Genomic DNA, 26,524 nt, shown 5'->3' on the forward strand with positions numbered 1-26,524 from the left:
AAAAATATGCGCTTTCATTTTTATCGTGAATGTATAGATGAAAACAAGAATCGTAGCTAATCGTTGCCTTTTTGTGGGTGAAAGACAAAAATATTTAATATTTTAGTAATCAGGGAATGGATTACGGGCAATATTCCTCAATCTTTGATGATTATTTTTCTGTAGAATGGAAACTCAATATTGTTTCACCAATTTGTAACCTCTCGGGCAAAATAAAAACTAAAATGCGAGCAGTGCTAGTTTCTCGAAAACTTCACCGAACTTAAACAACTGTGCCAAATACCGGTTAAAGTTTATAAAAGCAAACCAATGAAACTGTTGTTCAGGATTCGTTACATAACCACCCCGCAACGTTCTCAGCAAGAAATTATCTCTTAATTAAACTTAGAATCACGTTCCACACGTAACCCCGGAAAAGAGTTAATGGATAAAACCCAACCAAACTTTAACCCTCTGGCCTACATTTAAAACTTTTACCAATCCATGCAACGGAGATCCTCCGAGCAGAGCACCGTGGTCGAAGCGGAAAGTAAGTGCTTTGCTCAAGAAAACTTCGATAACATCTTCCGTCCTGAGGTAAACGTACCGCAAAACCGAATCTCTCACTCATGGGACCATATTTGTCCCACCAAAGCACCGCAAAATGGAAGCCAGCATTTTCCATGTAACTAAACGTGAAGCTCGTCGGTGTTGTTTTCCTGCTCGACTAGCTGTGGCAAAAACTAGCCCCGCTAGCATTAGTGTGATTATTTTCAGCTCCTCCCGATGCAAGGCAACAACAAGAAAGGAGAAAAAAAATGCTACCACTTCGAAGCAACTCACTCGATTATTATTTCCAAACAGCCACGACGTGTTACCAGCGATTTCTCCGACCACACACCAACTCCCCTGCGATGCATGGAAAACATGATGGCGCCCAATAAAACAGTGTTCGTGCGCGGCCCGTCCTGCTGCTTTGTAATCATATGCCCCATTCCCTCGTCCACCATCTCATCCCTCGTTGTCTTTGCCGGGGCAAGGACTTCCACACGTTAGATTTCCACGAATCCCACTTCCGCAGAACGAAAAAAACGACACTAAACACGACTGGAAGGATGTGGGAAAGGTTGGTGTGGAGATTCCGCTTCCGCCCGAACAGAGGTGCGAAGGGACTTACTGTCGCCAGACCTGCCGTTTGCCGGAACCGATGCAGAGTCCGTAGCCTTGCACACGTTTTGTCGCAGTCGGTTCAGAACACCGACAAGCAAGTCACGCAATGTTTGTACATGACCTGACTGGCGCCAGGCAGAAACATTTCGTCTGACGTGCGAACGCTGAGAGGATGGATGAGTGAAAAAGAATGAGAAGAAGAAGAAGGTAAAAAAACAGACGAGAAAATTCTAAAGTGGAACGGAAAGCTGTGGGATTTGGGGGAGAGGTTGGTTTGTGCACACCAGTTTATTCGAACGGTGCCGTAAGAATGGGCAAATGGCGCCCGCCATTTGTGGAATTATTCGCTACAGAGGCAGGTAATTGGCCATGCCAGGACGTGCACCCACCGGTTCGGTATGGACTGGTAAGGATAAAAATTTCACATCTAATCGACCGGTGATTAGCTGTGATTGGCCGGGTTCACCACATGCCGGTGTGGCATGTTGCAGTTCGACAGGAAAGGACTGCCATTATGGAATCGATGGAATTAAGATCTCTACCTTCTTTGGCCAAATCTCTATAGTCCATTGTCCCTAGTCCCAATATGTGACTAGTGACTTGAGTCTAAAGACTGTCCCAGAAAGTATGGACTCAACCAAAAACCGCCGACATTTTGCAATGGTTCAGAATCTGTCAATTTTTATGGCTGCGTCCTGTTGTTTACACTCTCCTCTAACCACTTGTGCGGTTGTTTATTCGTTTTCATAAGTTTGTATCGAAATGCGTGGACTTTCAGCAGAACAACGTCGAAAAATTTTGTGCGAATGGTGCACAGAACGCGGATTGTCACTGAGAAAGATAGCAGAAATGGAAGGAGTAAGTAAAAAAGCCGTGTGAAATACAATCAGGAAGTTCGGTGAGGATAACACCTTTGAGGATAAACCGAAAACGGGTTGAAAAACGGTCCTGCTAACCCTCAGTTGAATAAACGTATACTGAAGGCGTTCGAGCAAAAGAAGGAGGTTTCAGTTCGGAATGTGGACAAAAAAGTGGGCACTTCGAAGTCAAATGTTCTTCGTGCTAAAGAACGTTTGAATCTTCGAACCTATAAGAAGCAGAAACAACCAAAACGTAGTCCGAAACAAGAAGCATCGATCAGGCCGAGGGTTCGAAAGCTGTACAATACGATTCTTGCTGAAAATTTGAGCTGCATAATCATGGACGACGAAACCTACCTGAAACTCGATTACAAATCCTTGCCAGGACCACAATATTATACGGTGCGAGAAGACCAAATGTTAAACCAGTCCGAGACATCGATTGAAGTCGAAAAATTTGGTAAGAAAGCTATGGTCTGGCAAGCAATTTGTAGCTGCGGTAAGATTTCGAAACCCTTCATCACCACTGCTTCAATGAACAGCGAAATATACATCAAGGAATGTTTACAAAAACGACTTCTACCCATGATTCGAAGCCACAATGATCCTGTTGTCTTCTGGCCAGATCTTGCTTCTTGCCATTACTCGAAATCAACGGTGAAATGGTATACTACCAAAAATGTCACTTTCGTCCCAAAAGACATGAATCTACCAAATTGTCCACAACTTCGATAAATTGAGGAATTTTGGGCATTTACGAAAGCACATCTTAGGAAACATGTCTCGGCAGCCGAAACCATTTAAAAGAACGAAAAAGATTGGAAAAAGTGTCAAAACTTGTCGCCAAGAAGTCTGTACGGAATTTTATGAGGAACGTTCGCAAGAAGGTGCGCCAGCTAGTCTACAATGGCTAAGTAGCAAATGTTGAAAGTAATATTCTGTTGTAGTCTAATATTATCAGTATATCGAATAAAATTTGAATATCTAACACTTGTGAATTATTTACAGCGGAATCAAAGTGCGGCCATACTTTCTGGGACAGTCTTTAGTTCAATCATTACTGGCAATTTTTTCGATTGCAAGTGAGTTTTTTTCTTCACATCTTTCATATCTCTGAATTTCGAGCTGGGAAAATTATTCGTCTTTTGAATCCAACAGCGTTGTGTTGACAACGAGTGTTGTCGTGACGAACAATTAAGAATCAGATCTTATATTTTGACTCTTCCTATCAATTCGTGCTTCAAATGAATTAGCTTGCATCGATATAATGGGACTATGATCACTCGAACCTCTAAAAAGAAGCGTTGCTCTTTACATACATTCAAGGACCAAAACATTAGAAAGTTCAATCATGGCACTAACATTATCGTAAATTTGACATCTAAACTGAAAAAAATGTCAATTTTGCTTGTTGATAGATGTTAATATCCAAAAATTTCACAAAAAATTTGGCATTATTGGTATTACTTTTTTACAATAAACCGGGCTAAAATAAACAACTAACTAACTTTTTTATAATATCGTTTTTTGCTCGAGAAAACAAAAACTGATCCAGGGTAGTTTCATCAAACAATCTCTTTCCACCAAACAGTGTTGGGTTTGATATAAGAATCAGGTTCGAAACTGACTCAATTTCCAGTTCAATGACGTTAAAACTAAGTTCGAAACTGGCTTCAAATAAACGGACAGTTTTAAGTACCAACTTCGCAGGCCCGTGCGCAGGAGGGGGGGGGTTGGACTTTAACCCCCCCCCCCCCTTCGTGAAAGATTTTTCAACATTAAGTTTCATCAACAATACAGTACTTATTATATTAAAGTTCAAATAACTTGACTTTTCTTTCAAACTTGAGCGTCTTCCCCACCGATCGAAACCGAAATTTTTGGAACGGGTTTGATGAGATGTGAGATGTCGGAAAATGATGTTTGAGGTGGTTCTGAATTCCAAGATGGCGACTTCCGGTTTATTGATATAAACGTATTTGATGAGTAGATGTCGGAAAATTGATGTTTAAAGTTATTTCAAAATCCAAGATGGTGTTTCTCAAAACCCGTAGCAAAACGAATGTTTTCGAAACGGGTTTTAATTTTCAGTATTGTAGTAAATATGGTTTATTTGAATAGATTCAAGTTTTGAGCTGCTGTTAAAACTGTTATTTTCGTTTTCGTTGGCTGATTTCAATCCCTGAACTGTTGATTAGTTTCCCCATAATTTCATTCCGGTAAATCACAAAAAACTAATGAGTCAAATAATTAGATTTTAAAATGATTTTGGTGACTATGTCACAGACCTGAATTATCAACTAACAGTTCCTCTCCATATCGTTACACTCAAACATCGTTTTCCAACATGTACTCATCAATCCCGTTCCGAAAATACCCATATTGTAAGGGTTTTTAAGGAATATCGATAAACCGGAAGTCGCCATCTTGGAATTCAGAACCACCTCAAACATCGTTTTCCGACATCTACTCATCAAACTTGTTCCGAAAATACCAATATTGTAGTAATTTCCATGGAATATAAATAAGCCGGAAACGATGTTCATTGTATGCAAAAACCTTTTTTTACGAAGTAGGTTCGTAAAACAAGTTTACGTTATTTGGAATTTTCAACGCAAAAAAAGATTACGTTATTTGGGATTTTTATCGTAAAAAGTGGTACGTAAAAAGAGGTAACGTAAAAAAAGTTTACGTAAACGGAGGTTTGTGTGTACCATTCGAATCAGTTCGTAGAGATCAGCAAATGTGTGTGTGTAACAAATAATTTAACTCAATTTTTTCGAAGATGGCTTCATCGGTTTTCTAAAAACTGAGATTCATATGAAAAATCCTAAGCTTTCAAACAAGTTTTCTGAATTTCATTTGGATCCGTCTTTTTCTGGAACTACTTGATGATATGTGTAATGAAATTAAAATGATGACACTCATTTTATTCGTAGATGGCTGAACCGATTTCCTCCGCCCTAGATCCAAATGAATGGTCCTAAGATACCATAAATAAACTTCTTATTTTTTAATCAGATCCGACTTCCGGTTCAGGAGATACAGAAGGATTAGTGTAAAAAAGTCAAATTTACAAAAATAATCGGGTTTGCAGATTTTGACAGTCTTATTTCAATTTTACCGGAATACGGTTTTCGATCCCTGAAGGTACTCAAAAATTTTATTTTGATTGCACTACGATTTCTTATAGATGGTTACAGTAATTTTGAAAAATTTCGAATCAAATAAAATGATTTACAATCTCTTAGGTGAATTTAACTGACTTCGGCTACATCGATCTCCGAATCCAGGCTCTGGAAGTATCAGGAATAGAGGAACTTAATTGTTTTTCTCAAAGAAGGCCAAAACGAATTTCATAACAAAAATTCAAATTATAAGACTTATGGTTCCATGCAAAATTGGTGACTTTTATCCGATTCCAACTTCCGAACTTGGAGTTATGGGACTTATGATGAGTTTTTAAAATTCAAACCTTCATAGAAGATGACATTACTAAAAAATCATCAAAGTTGGACTCAAATTTATTGATCATATTAATTTACGGTCATACGACCCATTTTGGTTTATGCTGTTCCCTGAATACCGGTTCCGGAAGTACCGTAGTAATCATGACCAAAGACTCTAAAGTGAAACTTTCTTCGAGATCTCGACATTTCTCCAACGAATCCGAGTCTACCCAATTAGGAATTTGTAGTTCGAAGAATTAGTTTGTCGAAAATTACAGAGGAACTGGTAGTAGTGGATCGTTTCACCTCAGTAGTAGTTATTAAATTGTTTCATCATGTTGTTCGGTGTTGGTCCTTAGGTCTCCAATTTTAGAAATTAAGGATGACAATGAGTTCGAATAATTTGGATGCATCGAAGCATGCTAGAAAACATCGAAGTACACCGAAACATCCGTTTACGTAAACTTTTTTCACGTTACCTCTTTTTACGTAACTCTTTTCACGAACAAAATCCCAAATAACGTAAACTTTTTTTTACGAAACTATTTCGTAAAAAGAGGTTTTTGTATACAATGAAAATCCGGCTCATTTATATTTCATGGAAATAATTACAATATGGGTGTTTTTGGAACGGATTTTATCAGTACATGTCAGAAAACTATGTTCGAGGTGGTTCTGAATTCCAAGATGGCGACTTCCGGTTTATTGATATTCCTTGAAAACCCCTAGTAATATGGGTATTTTTGGATTAGGTTTGATGAGTAGATGTCAGAAAACGATGTTTAAGGTGGTTCTGATTTCTAAAATGACGACTTGTAAGGGTTTTCAAGGAATAACCGAAAGCCACCATTGTGGATTTCAGAGCGACCTCAAACATCGTGTTCTGACATCTATTCATCAAACCTGTTCCAAAAATACAACATAGTTATATTATACATATCCAATAATATACATACATAGGGAAAACTTTTTTTACGTTGAGAATTCCAAATAACGTAAACTTTTTTTACGTTGAAAATTCCAAATAACGTAAACTTTTTTTACGTCATAACTCGATTCACGAAGTCCCGATTATTACGTAAATGAAGGTTTGGGTGTATTCACAACCAAATCTCAATTTCACATTGATAAATGCTAATTAATGGCTTCTAATAGTCACCGTCAAATTTTATCTTATCTGACAGGTCATAAAGCGCCTAGATAGGGATCACATCCACCCATGCTACCTGTAATCAACAATTAGCAGTCCAAAACCAGGTTAGACCAACGAGAAACAAAAACAAAAAAAAGTCCACCGCCCTCCTTTCCTTCCCCGATAAACCAATTGTTGCTTCGGGTTTTGTTCACCATCAGTAACCCGGTACGGAGAAGCTGATCTCTATCAACTTAGCGTTCGGAAGTATGATTAATGGGCTCCTATTCTAACCATGAATCATGGAATGTCCCGAGGCGATGACGCCCATGCTCGGAGTCAACGATGCAGGACTCCTACGCACATTTTTCGAGCGGCGAGTGGCGCCGCCACACATAAAATAATAGTTATTGCCAATTATAGATCTAATTTTGGCTCGAGCGACCTCGCATCAATAAAAATTTGATTCGTTTCGGTCACCAGTTGATTAAGTGTACTGGGAAGAATGATCGACATTGTAAATCAGTAAACGTTATATGTTTTGCTTTCGGCAGAAGTTATATCCGTTTTGTATTAGAACTTCGATCCATACACGGTGGTGGAACAGAGCGGATCAATTTGGCCCACATGTTGCAATACAAGCAATACACTGACACTTGAGGAACTAAAACCGGGGGTAAATAAACGATATAATAATAATAATAACACTTGAGGAACAACGGAACTGCTCGCTGGGAAGATAGAAGAACATAGAATAAGTTAACATTGGCTCATCCACGCGTTTTGCGTTCAGAGATATCACCCAGAGTGTGTTATTCAATATGGATATAATATTTTTTTTCCGTAGACACCGCTTGACTATCTTTGCTCCCACAGCTGCCGGGTATCAGTTTGCAGAGGTTGACACTGAACTAAATTAATTTAAACAATATTGTGTTGGCGGACAAGCTGTGCCAGTACTAATATCGACACTGAAAAGCAACCGTCTTGGTACTACATTCCGTTATGGAACTTGACCTCATGTTTAGACCGATTTCACAGCAGATTCCTATCGACCAGGACTGCCACACTGCCGGTTCGGGTTACGATCTTATTGACACTAAAAACATTTCTGGTCAGACCTTGACATGTGAAACACATTCCCACTGAACCACGCTATCAACGATGGCCTCGTCAAAAAGTACGGAGTGACAGGGTTGTAATATCGGGACAACCAAAAGCCATCCATCACTGAAAACTTCTATTTCCATGTCAATAAGAAACCGTTCTTCTTCCGAAAATCCAAAAGGCAAGAATTCATCCCACGGACCGATGATGGTAACTCGATGACACTATCGGCGCACTGAGTCGTCAGTCGACTAAACCACGAGTGGGTGAACAACACTTTTACGGGCTGACCCCCCATCCTCCCCCGGCAAACAACCGAATGACTAATGGAAAAGAATGACGCCAAGCAAGTAATTATTGAATGTGCCGGTTGGGATCGCGAGCTGGCCGGCAAGGGTACAAAATGACGTAATTTTCATTTGCAAGACACCCTCGTTGCCGGAAAACCATTCGACTGTCACAGTCAGCTGTTGGATGGGACCATTACAGGGGCTCGGTTGGATGGGCGATGGATTAAATCCAGACGGCAACAGAAGGCAACGTTCTAACACAGTAGACGCGTTAATCAGGATGTTTAGTTGTCAGATGTTTGATTGGATTACTTGGTGTTAAACCGTAAGATTGGTGTGTTTATGGCTCGACTGGATATTGTAATTGACAATTTCCCGAGGTGTGTTTTAATCGTACAAGACACTTGGACACAATTACCTCGTAGTATGGCGGAATACTGTTGCTGGTGGGAATACGAACCTGCAAAAAAAAACAGAAACAAAATATGTGTATTAGTCACTGAAAATAAATTGGCAATAATGTAAAATTTCGTGTTTTGTGTTGGTATTGAAGTGAAAAAGGAACTGATCATCAGTACTATTAACATAAGGATAAATAAATTGTCATCATTTCGGCAAACTTTTGTCATTTAAAATCATAAAATCGTAATATGTTAAAAGTTCTACCTATCTGTACGTTTATGTAGTTTTGATTCAGTAGTCATTTGCCTATCTGTGCGTGCTGTGAACGATGTTTTATATACACAACCTTCACACAATAAGAGTTTTGTATAGAAAAAGATCTGCTAAAATAATTCAAGAGTTATGCATTGCTACCCAAAGTAATACGACTAGTAGGGGCTGGAGTCCACTAGGAGATTGATAGTACCTAATTTCTTTCCCCGGTCAAACGGATGCCGTGAAAAAAATGAGCCAAGAATAGATCCACTGGGTTCCTGCTTCCATGTCGTAAAAGGTGACAAGTGCAGAAGTTTCTTTTTCCTTCCAGTTATAATATAATTTCCCTGTTTCACTTCTGATTATGCTATTTCACAAAATTATCTTTTCATTCAACTTCCTTCAACTTCTCAATTTGGTTTGTTTTCTTCTTCCATCTTATTGCATGTCTTTCAAGATCATAAATTGAATGATTTAAATTAACTATTTTGCAGATCCACTAATATTACAAAGTTAATAACAGAAGTAACACAAATCGGTATGTTGAGTAAATAGTAAAAAATTCTTGTTTGTCTGATAAATTAATAATTTTTTTCTCGTCAGCCGGTAGCCCAGATCAACCAATACAACCAATTAATAATTTTAATAAATAATTCAAATAATAAAGCGAAGATAATAAACAACCAAGTCGTGCGTGAAATCTGTTGACCTTTGTCTGGTGACTTGAAATGTAACTGAACTTCAGTATCGCATATTGTTGAAATGTTCACTCGGAAAGTCGGTGAGTTTAGTGGTGCATCTGAGTATCTTGAAACCGGAACATACTACAACAACAGTAACAACAAGTGTTGGACTAACATCACTTCTCAGTCCTTAGTCGATCTACGTTCGGGCCTGGCCGGTGCCGGTACTGATCAATGAATCCTGGGATTACCAGAAGATGTACATTGAAGGATGATTTACCAGTCCCAGGTCGGATCATCAAGAAACTCCCTGTACAATTTCAGCTAATCCCGATCAGTAATGGAGTAGCAACCAGGGGTGGTCGTTCAAGCTCAAGCTCAAGCTACTCAATGTAATAAGACGTGATTTGAAAAACAGACAAAGAGCGGAAACTGTTTCTTTGTGATGGCCGGTTAACGATTAGTGGCATATCACAAATTATTATTCATAGATTTCCCGAGCAGTACAGAACAAATAATATCCATTGGACGAAAGTTTTTAAACTGAATTTTAAATTTTAAACGACCTTGTTACAGTAGCGTATTTAATGAAAGTATTTAATATTTTATAATTTACTTTTTTATCGATTTATTTACTTACACACCAAAAAAATTTGAATACTACAGGTGACTTAATTCCTCATATGATGTAATTAATGAAGATCTAATTAGTCATATGACGGCAAATTTCATTTGTATTGACTTAATGTTAGATTAGCTTGAATTTTACTGGTTTCGACTGTAACTTGCATTATGCTAGCAGGTGCGACTGTATGAATTTAAATGCACCTTTTACCAACCAAGCAGACGTATGCTTCTGTAGCTCAGTCAATTAATAGACGTACATGCGATTCAATGATTCTCGGTTCAAGTCTCGCGGCGGTATTCTTTTTTATTTCAACGAATTTCATGTCATGGAGTTTTAGACACAATATTAAATGTTCTTCCACGTGAATTTGCGTGAACTGCGACGCTCCATTTATGTGCTTCTAATAAGAGGTAAAATCACAGGGATTTTTTAAGTGTGTATTTATTCATTTACATATTTATTTATTTATTTATCAATTGGTTAATTTATTTGGTTAAACTGAATATTTTTTTATATAAACTCATTGATAAACATACACATAAAATGGACCTTAGTTATGATTGCAACTGAGATGTGGACCTATGTGGAGTATCGGAAATAAACTCGAGTCCCTTCGAAACTCGCAGAGGGTTACGGCAAGGTGATGGTCTTTCGTGTCTGCTATACAACATTGCTTTGGAGGGTGTGATAAGAAGAGCGAGGATAGACACGAGTGGCACGATTTTCAGAAAGTCCGTCCAGCTACTTGGTTTCGCTGATGATATTGATATTATAGCACGCAACTTTGAGAAGATGGAAGATACGTACATCGGACTAAAAGCTGAGGCCAAGCGGATCGGACTAGACATCAATGTGTCAAAGACAAAGTACATGAAAGGCAGGGGCTCAAGAGAAGATAACGTCAGCCACCCATTACGAGTACCGATTGGCGGTGATGAAATCGAAATGGTCGACGAGTTCGTGTACTTGGGCTTACTGGTGACTGCCGATAATGACACCAGCAGATAAATTCAGAGACGCATATTGTCAGGAAATCGTGCTTACTTTGGACTGCGCAGGACGCTTCGATCGAGCAAAATTTGCCGTCGTACGAAGTTAACTATCTACAAACCGCTGACTAGACCGGTTATCCTCTACGGGCACAACTCCTGGACAATGCTTGCCGAAGATCAACGTGCACTGAGTGTTTTTGAACGGAAGGTGTTGCGATCCATTTTTGGCGGAGTGCGGATGGAAGACGGTACGTGCAGAAGGCGAATGAACCATAAACTGCACCAGTTGCTGGGAGGACCAACCCTCGTCCAAACGGCCAAGGTCGGGCGGTTAAGGGTAGCCGGGCATGTTGTTAGAATGTTGGAGAACAACCCGGTTAAAATGATCCGACCGGTATAAGAAGAAGAGTTGAGGACGACCTGCGGAGCCTTCGCAGCTACCGAGGCTGGCAGCGAACAGCCATGAATCGAGTTGAATGGATACCCCTCCTGTATACAGCAGAGACCCACGTGGTCTACGACTGAATGAGTAAGGGTGAAGCCAGAGAGAAAGCGACAAGCGAAACGAAGCGAAGCGATGTGAAACTTGACAGATCGCACGCAGTCGGCTTGCAGAGCTCCGTCAATTCGAGTTCAGCAGAAAAATGACATGTATGTCAGAGTGAACTCGATGTATTGAGAAGCGACTATTGACCGATCGCATCGCACTCACTCTGACATTCTTGTCATTTTTCAGCTGAACTTGAATGGACGGAGCTCTGCCGCGCGACTCCGTGCGATCTATCAAGTTTCGCATCGCTTCGCTTCGCGTCGACGGTTCAATAATGTAATATAATTTTAGGCACACTGCTTAAGCTCTAAGATGCCAAGGGTATTTTCTAATCTTAATTAACGACTAACTTAAAACTAGAATTGTATCATTAGACTATGTCATCTCGGGTTCTCGTAAATCCAGCTTTCAGCAGGCGATCGGCCGTGGTCGATGAATTGAGTGTTGCATGAGTCTTCCAGATGGCGTTGGTCCGTGTGGGTCCGCGGGAAACACCCCTTGGCTACGAAGACCCGGCGGGTGGCCCGCATGCTGTTTTTCGACTGGAGCGGTCTTCCGTGGGTGGTGATAATGATATTGCCGAAGAGAATGAAAGAGAAGTAAATATTGTGGAAAACGTAGTAAAATGGGATGTGGGAACAAAATGTCTGAAAACGACAGAGATCTAATTAGTTGCCATCGAGATGGTGAAGCGACAGGGAAGGGGGAACGAAAAAGTTAGTGACAAAAAAAAGATCTTGTTAGTTCCAATGAAGATGGTGGACAGGGACGGGGATCGAGAGAATCGGGCGGATGTTAGTGTCGAACTTGTGGGTGGAGATTATACTTTCTGAGCGAGGAATAACACATTACACTTGTATATCAATCTGTTTAAGGTACTGGTATATGAGAAGCATATATAAACTATCCCGACTCGCCAACACATCCCGAACCGGAATCGCGTCAACGGTAGCTTTCTCTCTGGCTTTACCCTAAGAGAAAGAGTAAGGGATCCACATGTCAACTACCCATCAATATACTTCAAAACAAATCCGCCTGTATTTATACGTTGTAACGTTTCGTTCTTTAGTCAAACTAAATAGTAGAGTGACACAAGATTTCGAGTAATCCCGAAAAACTCTCGGAAATACGTTGATATTCTCTTCCCTTATCTGAAGATTACAGGGCTCAATCACTTTATCCCAGTTCGTTTAGTAGAGTGGATGTGACGCGATTTTGCTCCGTTTACTAAAGTTATTAAAAGCTAAAAGTAAAGTAAACGCTTGCTGGACACCGTTCGCCCACTACGTTTCTTGCCACATCCTGGACAAATTTGCCCGATGCAAGAATAACCAGCATCGTCTAAAACCATCCGCTGGTCAAATTCGGGCGAGGTGACAATAGTGCTTTGATCCCCTTGTTCCCCACGTATTCTGCAGCATTTCCAGTATCACCATTCCTTAAGTCGCTGAGTCGGTGAGTCCGTTCCGTTTTACTTTATTGATCTTATAGACGTCCATAAATACCGAAGCCGAGAGAAATTGACACGCCGCTTGATTGATTTTTGGAGTCCGCTTATATATGGGCGCGTCCATAAAGTGATCATGTTTACGATGCATATGCATATGTGAGTGCGTTCTCGGAAGCACTCTCCGAAACGCACACAAATTATAAGACCCGGGTGTTAAAGCTTTTGACTTTCAACGCATGCCGCTCCTGAAGATGTCATCATAACATGTTGTTGGATCAAATAAGGAGTGTATCGAAAATAAGCTTTTTAAGGTTTTTTATGCTCAGATGCATGCTGTGAGTGATTGGCTGTCAGCTTTCGTTTGTTTACTTATTTGTGCGGTTGAAATTCTGCGTTTTTAAAGTGTCGCGTCAATGAAAAGGAAGTGAACATTAAGATTCTGGACACATGACTAAGTGAGAAGGGTATTACTATGCGAAAATTGGCGAAGCGGTTTGGAATTCATCATGCCAGTGTTAAAACCATCATTAATAAGTTTGGGGAACACTATTCTTTGGATGAACTACCATGAAGAGGCAGAAAATCCGGTTCTTCCAATCCGTAACCGGACCAGAAGTGGTATCTCTAATCATGAGGAACAAATCAATGTCAATACGTGATTTGGCCGAAAAAGCAGGAACGAGTGTCGGAGTGATCTAGCGTATCAAGAGGCGAAATCACCTGAAGACCTACAAGAAGCAGAAAATCTCGAAACAATGTGTAGAACAGAAGAAGCGAGCAGCAACAAGGGCCCGGAAATTGTATTCGCGTATTTTGCAGTGTCCGGATGCATGCGTTTTGATGGATGATGAGACTTATGTAGAGGAGAAACTCAAAAACCCTTCCAGATCCACAATACTTTATCGTTGTCGTTGGGAAGGATGTAAGCGATGCGGACAGGTCGATTCAGGTGGAGAAATTCGGTCCAAAGGTACTGGTATGGCAAGCAATATGTTCCTGTGGTTTGAAGTCAATAATTTTTAACACTAGCGGAACTATAAACGCAAAAATCTATTGATCTGAGTGTCTCCAGAAGAGATTGCTGCCTTTATATAAGAAGCATAGTACACCTCCACTGTTTTAGTCGGATTTAGCGTCGGCTCACTATGCCAAAACCACTCTCAATTGGCTTGCGGAAAAGGGTATAAATTTCGTTGAGAAAAATATCAATCCACCAAACTGCTCTCAGCTTCGACCCATCGAACGTTACTGGGCAATCGTGAAGAGGGTCTTCAAGAAGACTGGTAAGGCAGCTGGGAACATGCAGGAGTTCAAATAAATTTGGGCTCAAGCGTCCAAAAAATGCGATGCAACACTTGTCCGGAACTTGATGAAGAGCGTTCGATCAAAAGTTCGAAAAATCGTGAAGGAATAACTTAAATTTCACCCGGTTTTCATTATGCTCAAGTTTAACCTCGTACAATAACGGATCAAGTTTTAGTTTGAACAAAGTGTCGTTTTTTATCATAATTTGAAAGAAAAATTTGTGGATAGCTTATTTTCGATACACTCCTTAAACAAACAATCCAACTTGTTTCAGTAGTTTTCAAAGACGAAACGTAAACATATTTGATATTGTAAGCGTTTTTAAGAAATATCAAAAAACGGAAAGTCGGCATCTCGTATTTTGGAACCACCTCAAACATCGTTTTTCTGCATTTACTCATCAAACCCGTTCCAAAAATTCTCATAATTTAAAGTTTTATAATTCACCCATTGAACTGATTGAAATAAATATTTTTGTATTCTTGCTCATTTTGTCACACAAATGTTTGAAACAGACACACAAAATTTGAATTTTCAAAGCATATGGCGATAAGTACTATAAACTGATTCTGATTTCAGATTAGTTTTGATGGTGTATGTCTAATACACGTTTTATTTTCTCGTTAGTCGAATTGATTTTCAGTGGATTTCCGAATCTCTACAAAAACGCACAACAGCATAACAATTTAGCAACATGCGTTTCTCCATAAATGCAATAGTATACTGCTCAAAAATGATATTAGGACATAACATTCAAAATATTATTATATGTTAAACAATCCAAAACCCGTAGGATTCATACGAAAAACACGCGCTTGTCACATTCACATTAGAAGGCATAACGCCTGAATTCACACAGCACAAAAGTTCACCGAGAATCATATCAGAAAACTTTAAGGATCAAGAGTAAACCAAGTTAACTTGTGTTGGTAATTTGTGTATTACGTACATTTTATTTGGTACGTATGCCATAGATCTGTGCATTCATATATGCAGTGTACCGAGTTTATCATAGTGGATTGCACGATTGAGATTCGAATAATCTTTTTTTACAATAATTTATTATCAAATGAATGTTAAGCCTGACATCTTGGATAAAATATCAGTTTTGATCAATTGTTCACCAACGTTTGATGAAATATTGCTTACATTCTATGAATGTAGATTTTAATTTCCTAATAAAAAAGTTAGCAACACTGCCTAAATGCATTTGTATTAGATTGCGCTACACAAAATAAACAAAACTAAATATTTTCTGTTGCAAAAGCAGTTTGCCGGAAAAATAAATAGTTTTACGACAACATTCCATATCCATTGCCTTTCGCGTGTTAAATTCAAGGTTCCTTTTTAGCCGGATTACTAATAGAAGGTATATAAATCTTTATATCGCAATAATTTCTGCAAGAGGAAATCCATATAGGAATGTGTTTGTTGCTAATCAAATGTGTCAGTGGAAGTAAGCTGAAACTGAAATAATCTTTCTCGAGCAGTTTTAAGGAAAACGGAAGAGTTGTAGACTAAGATTTTCGCTTTTCTTGAATTGCATTTTTAAGCAGTATGAACCGATTTATTTATTTTACAACCATATGGAAAATTTATTGAGTAAAATCAGGAAAAGAAGTGCCGGAATTTGTTTTTACGCACACATTGTTGGCATTACTCATACGCTTGCAAAGAGTCTTGCTCCTAAAGTTATACCCATTAGTGAAAACGGCGTATCACTCAAATTTCTGTCGAATTCGTTCACATAGTTTATGAAATCAAAAGCGGCAAATCATCATTTCATAACATAAAAATTCACAATTTTTCCGGAATCATGATTTATTTTTGCTCATTTATAGAGTCGGGATTCTGCTAGTGTGATAACAAAATAATATACCATACTAATTGAATATTTCTGCTTTTCTCCTGACAGTTTCCTAGTCGGCTTGCTTCCAGTTTTGCCTCAATCTGAAAACCGGCGATTGAACTAAGGCCTGGAGAACCGAGTGTCATGTACCATTCGACTTACTTCGGCGATTCGTCACTACTTATGCGTATGCGACAAATTTTGCATTCACTTTTTACCGAAAGTTTGACATACCAAGGCTCAAAGGGAAGGTAAAAATGTATACATGATTTTCTTGGAGATGGCTGAACTGTTTTTTTTTCAAACTTTTTGAATTTTGTCCGGATCCGACTACCGGTTCCGGAATTACAGGATGATATTGGTCAAAGCGTTCCAAAAATATACACTTGATTTTATTGGATCTGTAAGGACCAGTTTTCACAGACTTTGATTTGATTAAAACGGTCTTACAGGGCAAAGAAATTTGTTCCGGTACTTTCGTACTTACTGAAACAAAAACTGGGTGCTGGTGCAACCAAAATCGGCCAAAGTCAATGTTTGGCCATCAACTATAAAACTTGCGGAAACAGATTCTGGATTGATTGAAATATCGAAAGAAAAAATCTGCATCATTAAAGCTAAACTCGAACATACAAACTCTTTGCTTGTTCATTTGAACCAAACTTCGAAAAAACATATTTTGTTTCCTATCGTTCATCGGGTAAAGATGTTTCGGATATTTTGTATCCCTTTTCGGGAAGATTACCGGAAAATCTACGATGCGAAGGAGTTGCGCATGGTTTTTCCAATGAGTAATCTGATTGTGCAGATGTTCACCTCTCGAATCGAGGGATCTATTTGAACTAATTGAAATGTTTGCCTGACATCTCTGATATAGACTGACCTTGACTAAGCCCGTCCTGGTCTTCGGTCCCGGAAACACTGGGTATAGCGATCAAAAACTCTGAAAATGAGGAACTTCATACCACCAGGTGGATTGGAACAGGTTTTTAGTAAAGTGTTTGAGAGCATCTTCCTAGCTATATCACACCCCCCATTGAACACGCGATACTTTGATATGACCCCCAGATAACGGGGTCTGCTCGTATTGAGGCTCACACAACAGTCCTGAATTGTGATCCTAACGTTGCAATAAATACCAAAGCTGCCAACACCGTGAATCCTGGTGATGCCTTCGTTGGCTATCTAAAACTCCTCGGGGGCGATCTACAATCCGGTCTAAACCGTGTATCAACAGTACAGAGAGAGAGAGAGAGAGAGAGAGAGAGAAAATCACTTCTTATAATTTTGCTACCCAGTGGGTGTGTTAGTCTCCGATACACATACATTCTCACGAAAGTGCGAAAGATAAAAAAGTATAATACTTCCACTGCCTAAAGGGTTGTGCTGTTGCTATTCGGATGCCTTCGCTGCTGCCACAATTCAGAAAACAGGTGGCGAACCGCGTATATTTTTTCTTTACTGTCGCGTTGTTGTTATTTTCTACTCCGGAACAAACCCCACGCCATGTTTCAGGACACGCGACGTCACTGTCGCTAGATTGCGCGGGAGTGTCTGCCGCTTCCCATCGCCAGTCGTCCCGGATCAGAGCACAAGAAGATTCGGTTCGGTTTCTTTTGTCCTCTTCTTTTACCGTCAGATTGTTCAACAAACAACGTGATTGCAGGGTATCAACCGGAAAGATAAAGGTTCTACGAGAAATTACACTTTTCTGTTCGGGGAGGATCGCGGAACGAGCCCGGTGGAATTGAATTGAGTCTTTCGGAATTGTAAAACTATAAACTAGTTTGGAATTAGTTCATCGAGAATTTCAAACTGCTCAGCTTCACTTGACAAACAACGTCTAGGTTCGTTGATATTCAAGCACTGAAACTGAATAGCTGCGTGTAAGGAATCGCAAAAATAAACGATAGCTTTATTAAACATAGCAATGAAGATGATTAATCATTGCTAGTTTGTCTGCATCGCAAGCGACAATTAGAATGGGCTGTTCAGCCATGGCAGATTCAAGATTGCGGAGGAAATATTTATTCAATAACTTAACTCCTGTCTTTCCTTTCCGACATAAGGCAGCACATAACTGGAATGTACAATTATCTGACTGAATCGTTTCGTACGCACACTAATCGCCGTGCCGTGCGTGTCAGGTGCCGTAGAAGACAGCTCTTCTCCGTATATTTGGTTAATTAATTTAATCGAATTGAGTTCACAGTCAGTGGGTCTTCTGCGCGAACGAGAGTGCCTCCAACCAGTTGAGCAGATGAGTAAATAGAAGCACTTATTGGTGTAACCGCTTCCGATGCCACAGCCGCCGGATTTCGCTGTGGGATTTACGCACTGCTTGTTGGCAGGATATCGATTCGGGGCAGTTGAACAGTGGGAGAGGGTGACCCCCACCCCAGTAGGAAGAGACCAACAATTTCCGAAACTGACCGCCGGTCAAGGATTTCCACTGCTCAATCCGATCCTGTCACACTCCCTCGGTAAACATCACCCTAGAAACGACACTGGCCTGTGTTCGTGAGAGAGATGAGGCGATTGATTTCACAACTTGATTGCGGGCCTTGCGAATCGAGGCTCGAATTTGATTATTCACCGTTCCTGACTGCGAGAATGCGTACACAGGAGTTTTCGCGTTTTGTCAGGTCCTTATTCCGAACCACGTGTTGGCAAAATGGGGATTTTCGGCTGAGAGTTTAAATTAACATGTACACACAGAGTCAGTTACTGTCTGCGTCCCTAGGATGTGCTGTGGGATTCGATTCGTTCTCCGACTAGGAGGTGGTAAGAGTCAATTACAATCATCGCAAGTCGTCTGTTTACCTTAAATGTTTACTGATATTTTGAGCGTGGCGGCTGTGTCTGAACTGAACTGACGAAATTTCAAACAGACACCATGTCGATGCATAATTTGTGACATTCCAAATTAGGACATACACCGACGGCACACATGTAAGCAAAGGAAAGTTAATAGATTGTTTTTCTTGAAGCGAAATTATCCCCTCGATTCCATCTACAATTCCTCAAACAGTAATCGGGGATAAGCTTGATTGAGGCTAACCAACTTCAATCCTTCACAGAGGCCGAGCATTGTATTTTTCCGATTTTCATTGGTCGATGATTGCAACCGTACGTTTTACACAAAGACTGCCACAAGCCCTGTCAAGCACGATCGGAAACATATGCTCGGAGTGTTGATCCATTCCAGTCCGGTTGACAACGAAAAGTCCGGAGAGTTCGTTCGGCTCCTTTTTTCCGAACCCCGAGATGCCTAATCCGAGTTTCAGCAGCTGTTCGCTTCGACGATAATCTAATGAAAACACTCGGCAAAGTCTATTATCGGATCAAAAAGAGCAGAACAGATCGTCGTACTCGGTTGGGCCTCGGACCGGGCTCGACGTACCTCCTGTGGGGCCAAATTAGTTCAGGTATCCGTTCTGTTGAAGCGGTATGCGAGAACTGCACTACCGGATGTTGTGTGAGAGAACGGTGAAAGTTTCTGGTGCAACGTTTCTCTCTGGTGTTTTTGATTCTGGGCCGCCCTCGTTGCCGCCGCCGCCGCCGCCGCCCCCCAAACGGGTTGACAGGAAATGTGTGAACAGAAACCATTTATGTTCCTTTTGGGATAAAGTTGTCAGATCAATCGACAAGTTGGAGTACCTCGAGTCTGATATGGAAAGTGTTTGAAATTAAAAAAAAAAAGAAAACAAAGAGTGAAATGAATTTTTGGCTAAACTCTGGGAAAAACGCCGGTGAATCACAGAAGCGATAATTCGATGTGAATTTACTCAACTATCCTCAGCAGTGTTGTGGTAAATGGATTAGCGAAATTAGTTTTAAAGTAGGAGCTGTAGTGATATTTTTGATTTATTCTGTGTTATTATTCATTCAACACATCAAATACTAATTATTTGAACGTTTGAAACGTTCTATAAAAGATGACCTCAAATGAAATTAATTATTTTAAAGCACTGACTAGCACGGCAAATGGCAACCTCCGAGTCAAACAAACGTTAGCAGAAAGCTCTAGAATCCGATAAGAGGTCCCAGAAGACTGAACATCTTTGAAGACGATAAAGTATCTGCATGAGGATCCGTAGCAGTCACAAGAGGATCACAGAATGTGACACAAAAAACAAGTTCGTATGATGAAAAGTGAACTCAGTATGATAATTCTAAACGCAAACGACACATGTGCACTTTTTGCGATCTCGACGAACTGACTGATGACTAAAGGGCCTCCGGTTCGAAAGACAGTTTTCACATGCGATTGCAGAGTCTCTGTGGGCGAAAAAACCTAAGTATTATACGGAACATAAATCCAGAGCTCAGTTTCAAAACCGTCGAGCCCCAAAAAGGCAAACTCACGAGGATTGTGCATTTTTTTCATTGCTTCTGAACTCAGTTCCAGAATTTCGTTCCAAAACGAAGATTGAAAATGCAGCTACAGGTGAGCGAATCCAGGTTCAGATTTCAGTTCCAGATCAGGACCATAGCTCTAGAATTCAGGTTCAGGTTAAGAAGTGAATTCCAAAACTAGGCCCAAAACTCAGTTTTATAATCCCGGTCCAGAATTCAGTTGCAGGTCAAAAATTCAATTCCTGTTGCAGAATTTAGTTCCAGTGTTCAGAACCCGAATCTAGGCTCAGAATTCAGAATTCAAATAAAACAAATTTTGAATGAAAAAAACAAAAGTATTACACGCAGAGATTAGCGCTAATCGCGTAAAAAAAGTTTTTGCAAGATGAAGGAAATTTTTATTTATACGTATAAGGAGTGTATCGAAAATAAGCTATCCACATACATTAGTGTTCTACGCATGTATTTGTGATTGTTTTTTATGCTCAGATCACTGCATGCTATGCGTTTGGCTGTCAGCTTTCGTTTGTTTACTTGTTTGTGCGGTTGAAATTCTGCGTTTTCAAAATGTCGCGTATTGAAAATGAAGTGAAAATTAAGGTTATGGACACATGGTTAAGTGAGAAGCGAATTACTATGCGAAAATTGACAAAGCGGTTTTACATTCATCATGCCAGTGTTAAAACCATCATTAATAAGTTTGGGGAACACTATTCTTTGGATGAGCTGCCAGGAAGAGGCAGAAAACCCGGTTCTTTCAACCCGAAACTGGACCAGAAAATGGTATCTCTAATCGTGAAGAACAAATCAATGTCAACACGTGATTCGGCCAAAAAAGCAGGAACGAGTGTCGGAATGATCCAGCGTATCAAGAGGCGAAATCACCTGAAGACCTACAAGAAGCAGAAAATCTCGAAACAAAGTGTAGAACAGAAAAAGCGAGCAGCAACAAGGGCCCGGAAATTCTATTCGCGTCTTTTGCAGTGTCCGAATGCATGCGTTTTGATGGACGACGAGACTTATGAGAAACTCAAAAACACTTCCAGGTCCACAATACTTTATCGTTGTCGTTGGGGAGGATGTAAGCGATGCGGACAGGTCGATTCAAGTGGAGAAATTCGGTCGAAAGGTACTGGTATGGCAAGCGATATGTTCCTGTGCTTTGAAGTCAACCATTTTTTACACTACCGGAACTATAAATGCAGAAATCTATCGATATGAGTGTCTCCAGAAGAGATTGCTGCCTGTGTATAAGAAGCATAGTACACCTCCACTGTTTTGGGCGGATTTAGCGTCGGCTCACTATGCCAAAACCACTCTCAATTGGCTTGCGGAAAAGGGTATAAATTTCGTTGAGAAAAACATCAATCCACCAAATTGCCTTCAGTTTCGACCCATCGAACGTTACAGGGCAATAGTGAAGAGGGTCTTCAAGAATACTGGTAAGGCAGCTGGGAACATGCAGGAGTTCAAAAAACTTTGGGCTCAAGCGTCCAAAAAATGCGATGCAACACTTGTCCGGAACAATGAAGGATCAACTTTTAGTTTGAATAAAGTGTCGTTTTTTATCATAATTTGAAAGAAAAATTTGTGGATAGCTTATTCTCGATACACTCCTTAAATAAACAATCCAACTTGCTTCAGTGAATTGAACTTTATGAAATGTACATTACAGAATTGTTTGGTTTCATAGAATCTGGTTACGATCGGGGGTATCCAAGAAATCTCTAAAAAAAAAGAAATCAGAATACGAACGCGTAACTGGTGACTTTTGGATTATTTTTGAGTGCGGTAGGTGCTCGTAGCACTATATGCAGCAAATAGACATACTTTGGTAATGTAAAGACTGTCCCGGAAAGTATGGACGCACTTTGATTTCGCTGTAAATAATTCACAAGTGTTAGATATTCAAATTTTATTCGATATACTGATAATATTAGACTAGAACAACAGAATATTATTCTCAACATTTTCTACTCAGCCATTGTAGACTAGCTGGCGCACTTTCTTGCGAACGTTCCTCATTAATTTCCGTACAGACTTCTTGGCGACAAGTTTTGACACTTTTTTCAAATCTTTTTCGAACTGTTGAATGGTTTCGGCTGCCGAGACATGTTTCCTAAGATGTGCCTTCGTTAAGGCCCAAAATTCGTCAATTGGTCGAAGTCATGGGCAATTTGGTGGATTCATGTCCGGACTACGTTTTGGTTGTTTCTGCTTCTTATAGGTTCGGAGATTCAAACGTTCTTTAGCACGAAGAACATTTGACTTCGAAGTGCCCACTTTTTTGGCCACATCCCGAACTGAAACCTCCTTCTTTTGCTCAAACGCCTTCAGTATACGTTTATCCAACTGAGGGTTAGAAGGACCTTTTTTTCGACGCGTTTTCGGTTTATCCTCAAAGGCGTTATCCTCACCGAGCTTCCTGATTGCATTTCGCACGGCTTTTTCACTTACTCCTTCCATTTTTGCTATCTTTCTCAGTGACAGTCCGCGTTCTGTGCACCATTTGTACACAATTTTTCGACGTTGTTCTGCTGAAAGTCCACGCATTTCGAAACAAACTAATGAAAACGAATAAACAACTGCACAAGTGGTTAGAGAAGAGTGTAAGCAACAGGACGCAGCCATAAATATTGACAGATTCTGAACTATTGCGAAATGGCAGCGGTTTTCGGTTGCGTCCATACTTTCTGGGACAGTCTTTATATGGAAGTTCTTGTCCATCGAAAACATCTTTGGAATACAGACCTTGAGGTCTACCAACGTAATCGATAACATTAGTGAGTTTTTTTTATAGTTCATACTTTTTTTCCTGCACTGTATTAATTTTTTTTAAATTCTCATATAAGTGAAGGATTATAGTTGAAAGTATAAAAATTTTTGAATAAAAAATAATCCCTCCATATCCTCTTAAAGATAGGATAAATTTCCTTCTCCTCAGATTCGACAAATGAATCGATCCAATTTTTGGTGGTGTCGTAGTTTTTGAAACTCAACTGACAAGTTATGCGCCATGGATTGGAGCAAATGGCAACCGTATGGAACAATGTCTGAAAAAAATGGCGGCTGGGGCAGAACTTTTCATTGCAGCGATTATAAAAAAAACTTATACAACTTTCGAAACATGGAGTCTTGCATTGTCATGAAGCAAAAATATTATGCCATGAAGATCATCATATTGCGTCCGCTTTTCATGCAATGCTCTGTCTCTTTGTTCTTGTAGTCCATATAAGAAAATTTCCAAATTTCAAACACGAAAACCACTTTATGCATGTTTGCTCAGCGTCATTTTTTCGTCATTTTTCATTTCACATAATTTAATAAGATACTTTAACATAATAAAAATCCACTATTATTAGTGAAGCGGTTAGTATTCAACCAAATTTTATTTCGTACTTGTGTTTGTGTTCTTTCATAAAGACGAAAAACTTCAAAAATGCAAAATGCAGAGCATTTTCCGAAAAATAGTATTTTTGTTAAAAACAAAAAAAAACACTTATTTGATAGTTACTCTCCCATCTTCAATCATAGTGCAATAAACTATATCAGTATCAGAAAATAAAAATATTCAGATAAGCCCTTCTGGAGAAGATTGATATTTTCAAGATATAAGTAAAAAATGTTTACTCTGTGTATACATTTTCCACACAGGTTTAAACATTATTTGAAACATTAGTTAAAACTCCTAATCAATCACGAAGTAAATAAAAATACACAAGTTAATTTATTTAAAAAAGTCGTCATTTTCCGGTCCATAGCGAACGGTGCATCATGTCAGTTTTAGGAGTATCGAATATTTTTTCATACATTATCAAGATGGAGATATATTCAGAGACCTCAAATTATTAATAAAATATCATCCAGTTGACGTTTATCGATGTATTTATGGTTTTTGCCAACTTCTGTATGGAGAGGCATCAACGTGCGCCGACCCGGGCCATACTCGTTATACCACATGCAAATAGTATGCCTATTGTAAATGAACTACGCAATCCAAAAATACCTGCAGTTCGAACCGTAAGAATAACCAGAATAACAAAGTGTATTAAAAAAATTAATCTTTACGCTTCATACTCGCGATTGACTGAAGTCCTTGGACGACTGAAAATATTCTTGAAACAGATCAGAATAGACAACTAAGCAATAGATCCACGACTATGAGCAGCATTGAAAAAATATTCATAAGCTGCGGATTGTTTGTGTAGATCTTAAGATCTGTTTTTTTTATTGAAATTCTTGGATGACTGTAAACGTTTCTGGATCAGATCCAAATAGACAAATAAGCAGTATGTAGCTCGACGATTATGAATAGCATTGAAAGATAAGCTGATGTTTACTCGTGAAGATCTTTAGACCTGTTTTCACTGAAGTTCTTGGATGACTGTGAACGTCTGTAGTGTAGTCTCTAAGAACAATATTCCAAATAGTTGTTGGATCTTGAAATATCTCTTACGGATACGTATTTAGGGGTGCCCAAATTTTGCTGTGATCAAGCCTTAAATACAAGAAGGTTTGTTTGGCCTGTAACTAACCTACGAAATATAACAGTTTTGAGTCAAATAAACAAGAATTTTAACATTGTTTGCAACGTCACTCAACATGACTCTCTAAATTTGTTTCCAGAATCTAGCTCTAGAATCTAGCTCAAGAATTTGTTTCCAGTATCCAGGTTCAGAATGCAGTTCCAGGTCCAGAATGCAATTTCAGGACCTAGGTGCCGAATTTAGTACCAGCTTCTCAACTTAGGTCTAACAGCCAGGTCCAAAACTCAGCTCCTGGTACAATACTCAGCTTTACGTTCCAGAATCCAGGATTCGAATTGAGTTCTAAGTGCAGAATTACAACTAGTACTTGAATCCAAGTTCCGCACCAACAAGGCGAACTCACGAGGAACGTTGGCCTTTCTCGTGCATTTTATTTATTGCTTCAGAACTCAGTTCCAGAATTCATGTCCAGAATTTTGTTCTCAAATCAAGGGGTAACAATTCTGCTACAGGTCTAAAATTCAGTGTCAGAATCCAGGTTCAAAATTCAGTTCCAGATCAGGACCTTAGCTCTAAAATTCAGGTTCAGAACTCCATTCCCGGTACAGAACTAAAGTCTAGAATCCAGAACTCAGTTCCAAAAAATAGGTCTAGAACTTGGTTCTAGAATTCTGGTCGAGAATTCAGTTGCAGATCAAAAATTCAATTCCTGTTGTAGAATTTAGTACCACTGTTCAAAACCCGAATCTAGGTTTAGAATTAAATTCCACTTCCAAAATTCAAATGCGAAATCTTAGTCCAGAATCCAGCTAGGGTTGCGGCTTCCTATTTCATCATAGCTCCTATTTTCATCTCATAACTTTGACCATGAATCTTATTTTCCAACGTACCTAACCCAAACTGTCAAATTTTTTAAAATGTTTATTTAAGTTTTTGTCACACTTTCCCATAAAAAATGGTTTTGAATCCATCAGCGATCGTTTTAATTTCATTAAAAAAATAAATTCACTAAGAAGCGAATTACTTAACAAGAGTGGCAAAAGTGGAGCTGGGCCAAAATCAACGCAATTTCTGTTGGCTTGATGTCTCAGACGAAAACCGTGAAACTCGTAGGAAGATACAACCAACATTTGTTTTCACTGCATAGAACTTAATTTTGACTCATTACGTTAAAGACTGCCCCAGAAAGTATGGACGCAAACCAAAAACCATCATTAGTTTGTTTCGAAATGGGTGGACTTTCAGCAGAACAACGTCGAAAAATTGTGTACAAATGGTGCACAGAACACGGACTGTGACTGAGAAAGAAAGCAAACATGGAAGGAGTAAGTGAAAAAGCCGTGCGAAATGCAATTAGGAAGTTCGGTGAGGATAACACATTTGAGGATAAACCGAAAACGGGTCGAAAAAAAGGTCCTGCTAACTCTCAGTTGGATAAACGTATACTGAAGGCGTTCGTGCAAAAGAAGGAGGTTTCAGTTCGGGATGTGGCCCTAAAAGTGGGCACTTCGAAGTCAAATGTTCTTCGTGCTAGGGAAAGTTTGAATCTTCGAACCTATAAGAAGCAGAAACAACCA

At 39.5% G+C, this 26,524-nt stretch overlaps 1 protein-coding gene across 27 annotated transcripts in view; it reads right to left on the reverse strand.

Moving 5' to 3' along the window:
• LOC131434615 (protein muscleblind) overlaps positions 1-26,524 on the reverse strand; it is a 961,748-nt gene that overhangs the window by 542,576 nt on the left and 392,648 nt on the right. The gene's annotated exons all lie outside the window — the stretch shown is intronic.

The sequence above is a fragment of the Malaya genurostris genome, chromosome 3, assembly GCF_030247185.1.
Source record: "Malaya genurostris strain Urasoe2022 chromosome 3, Malgen_1.1, whole genome shotgun sequence".
NCBI lineage: Eukaryota > Metazoa > Arthropoda > Insecta > Diptera > Culicidae > Malaya > Malaya genurostris.